Source organism: Olea europaea, unplaced genomic scaffold (assembly GCF_002742605.1).
Source record: "Olea europaea var. sylvestris unplaced genomic scaffold, O_europaea_v1 scaffold392, whole genome shotgun sequence".
Lineage (NCBI taxonomy): Eukaryota > Viridiplantae > Streptophyta > Magnoliopsida > Lamiales > Oleaceae > Olea > Olea europaea.
The window spans coordinates 479,107-483,311 of record NW_019258717.1 but is presented as its reverse complement, the minus strand read 5'-3'; positions in this window follow the sequence as shown (position 1 = coordinate 483,311).

Sequence of the window (4,205 nt, the reverse complement as noted above, 5' to 3'; positions counted from 1 at the left end):
TTTCCTCAAATTTAAGTTATGGACACAATCCATTGAAGGTTAAATTTAAATTGTCATTTATTTATTTATTTTTTGATCGGTTAAATTGTCATTTATTCAATAGAATTTATACGACGCAAGACTCTAATCCACATAATACATGAGATGCTTTAATCTTCTCTAAGTCGTTCCAACTTTATATTATGTGACTGAAGGGGCATAAATGAAGTCTTCAATGTATATTTACTTTTGAAATGGAAGCAAGAGTTCTAAATCCTGTTTAGTGTAGCCAAAAATCAGATTTTTTGTTGATTTTGACAAAAGTTTATGACGTGTACGATTGAAAAGTTGTGATTCTAGTAAATTGTGATCCCTCGTGCTAATTTGTTTCTTTATCCCATATATGGCATTCCTTCTTTGACTATTTTAAATACAGACAATTCTTTTTTTCCATCAAAGTATTTGCTGTCACGTTGGATAATTTCATTGCATATGTCCTTGTAAAAATTGTTCATATGCTGCACTTCACTTGAGGTCCATTCAGTAGTTAGTGCTAAAGTTATATGTAAAATAGTATTGTTGTTCAACATCACTGATGTCAAACACCAGTTTAAATGATAATTACATCGCAATAAATATTAAATTCAATGTCATTTAATTGAATCTGTCATGTATGGTCCGCAAAGCTTTGATCATGAAGGCCAAAAAATAAAAATAAAATAAAATTGGAATTTTACGGTTACTTTCTGGTGGCGGTGTACAGGGAAAGAAATGAATTTTTGTATTTTTGCATTTAATTTTTAATTATTTCTTTGGGACTCCTTTGTACTTTTTGAAACCATCCTTCAAGGCGGCGAGATTCAGATCAAAATCAGCAGCACTGCACATATTACAGGTCCCAAAGAATCAGAGCCGGACCTGATGGGAGGCCCAAGAGACCTCCGCCTCAAGCCCAGAGTTTTAGGGGGTCAATTTTTTACTTTTTACCATTTTTTTTTAACACAGTATGCTCATGTATTCAAAAGAAACGAATAAATATTTTAATGAAAAGAGAAGGAAGAAACATCAAAAATTTTATTTATTGTTTTATTGTTGATTTAAGTTAACAAATTTAATTCCATAAACTTTTAATTTTTAATTTTATTTTTTTTAAAAAAAGGGATTGTTTGCTACGACTTAAGGTTTAGGGCCCAAATTTCGAAGTTCGCCTCAAGCCCCGCGAAGCACAGGTACGGCCCTGCAAAGAATTAGATCTGTCATTGTCCATGCTTGAAATTATAAATTAATAATCCCTTGCGTTCAAAGTTTTAACTTGGGTTTTTGCTTGTATTAAGGATAAGAACAATACGTGCGGATCGAGTTGGATTTATGTTGAATCAATCAAAAATAATATTAATAAATTTTTAAAAAAGAAAAAAAAAACCTTAAAGAATTTATGCATTGTGCACATACCTCTTTTATTAGGATAACTTTTGGTTGTAGTATTTATTCTATAATTTTGTGGACAGGATATTTTATGTAAATAAGAATTTGAGAATTTTGTCGATGTGCGTGCGAAAAAAATGGACTGTTAGATCAACTGAGTCTTAACCTTCCATTCAAGTTGACAAGGCCTAAATAGGATATGGATAATTTGTATATGTGTAATTATCACGAAAGGTCATTACCGTCTAATTTTTGACATTTTTACTCTTACCTTTATATTTTATTGCAGAAATTATCAATTTCATCAAAATTTTCATATAAAATGATAAATATAACCCATATTTAAATAAAATAATAAATAAGAAAAGAAAAGTTAAGGAATAAGTTGTAATCATACTCCCAAAATTTTAAAAAAAATACAAATGAGTTCAAATAAATTATTAAAAGGATAATTAGCACAAAACGTATTCGCCTTTCATTATTATTGTGCAGAATGTCTATACCTTTTATTTTTTGTCATTTTCATCCTTATTTTTGTATTTCATTGTAAAAATCATTATTTTCATCAATTTTCTCAATTAAAAACTGTAAAATGACAAATATACCATTCTCTTTAAATAAAAAAAATAAAGAACAAATTGCAACTATACACTCAAAATTTTCCCAAAAAAAAAAATTTAAATAAATAATTAAAAAAATTACTTTAATTTTTAATTATTTATTTGTACTTATTTGAAAATTGTGGAAATATAATTACAATTTGTTCTTTATTTTTCTTTGGGGTGATTGGTACAAAACATCCCTACCTTTCAAACTCATTGTGGAAAACGTCTCACCTTTAATTTTTTTGGCATTTTTGCCTTATTTCAACATTTCTTTGTGTTGAACGTTATTTTCACCAATTTTTGACTTAAAATGACCAAAATACATTTCTATTTATACAAAACAAAAAAAGGAAAAAAAAATAAAATTGCACGGCCCAAATTTTTAAAAACTACAAATCAGTCCAAATTTCGAACAAACAGTCACCTTCTTCCACCGGAGCTCCCGACCACCAGAGTAGCCCCAGCGGCCAAAAACACTTCCTTCTCGATCCTGGTTGCTGCATCCGCCGCCTCTTCACGTGGAATAGTGCAGTAACGCTTGGATAAAATTGAAGGGGAAGAAAGGGACTCAATCAGGCGATTTTTTACAGCATTGCGAGTGCGCTTCGTCGGTTGCCATATGCTGAAGGAAACACTGGAGAATTTTATTCCGGTAGATGTGGATCAGGGTTGTTGTTGGGCTTGTTCAGCTTCCGCCATTGAAGGGATTGAAGTGCCTGATTGTGGGATTTTCTCTTCTATAATTTGTTCTGGTTCTTACGATGCTTCAATTTTGTCGGACAATTTTGGGGTAAATGGGATTGATTGGAAAGAGGGCAGATTTAAGGGAATAAGATGAGTAGGCGGGAGCTCCGGTGGAAGAAGGTGACGGTTTGTTCGAAATTTGGATTGATTTGTAGTTTTTAAAAATTTGGCCTATAGGTGCAATTTTTTTTTATTTTTTGTATAAATATAATGGTATTTTGGTCTTTTTAAGTCAAAAACTGGTTAAAAAGGACGTTCAGTAAAGAAAGGTTGAAATGAGAGTAAAAATGCCAAAAAATGAAAATTGGAGACGTTTTGTGCCAATGACCATTTTCCTTGATTTTGTTTATTTAAAGATGGATGTATATTTGCCATTGGGTTAAGCACAAAACGTCCTTATGTTTGACACTTATTGAGAAAAACGTCCATACGTTTCATTTTTTTTTTATATTTTCGTCCTTATTTTAATATTTCATTGCTAAAAACATCATTTTCACCATTTTTGAATGTAAAATGACCAAAAATACCCACCTATTTAAATAAAACAAAAAATAAAGAAAAATAAAAGAAAAAATTGCAATCTTACTTCTAAATGTTTTGAAAATGGATAATTGACACAAAACGTCCATTTCTTTCAAGCTTGTTGTGAAAAATGTCACTACCTTTCATTTTTTGGCATTTTGCCCTTATTTCCACATTTCTTTGCGTTAAACGTCATTTTTACCATTTTTTGACGTAAAATGACCAAAATACCCTTCTATTTAAACAAAAGAAAAGAAAAAAATTGCAACTATAAGCCCAAACTTTTCATATGTGCAAATCAGCCCAAAATTGAAAATAAAAGTCTTCCACACCTCACCTCCTACTCGCATTCCACCCGCCGATCAAAAATCCTAAATTACTTCGTTTGAATGGTGAATTACAGTAATTGACTCACTCCATAGAGTCGTTACACTTTGAATTGTATTCTAGTTGGAGTAATTTGTTGATTGTAGATGTGGAAGAACGCTAATTGAAATGGGATCGAAGGGTTTAGCGTTTTCTCCGTTTTTTTAATGAACTGCCATGTTCAAGTAAAATTGGGAAGACTCATATGCTCATTGGATGCGCCATGAGGAGTAGGTAATTGAGGTGGTGGTCTGCGATCATGGGTCCCACCACCAGCCCCGGAAAATTCGCCTGAAAACTGCAAAATGGTTGTGTTCGAAGCTTCAGCCTGTTTAGTTTGATTGCGTGAATTAAATGACATTTGAGGACCATGAACAGGGACGTCTTGGTGTGTATATTCGACTGGAATGTTAGGAATGTAATGAGTCTTCTCGGAACAGGTGGTACTGTCCCGTATTTGCATTTGCGAGTTCGATATTTTGGCTTACAATTTCTACCAAATCTGTTGGCATGATAATTGGATGTTGGGTGGTATGTGTAGAAGGGAGTGAGGGTTATCCGACG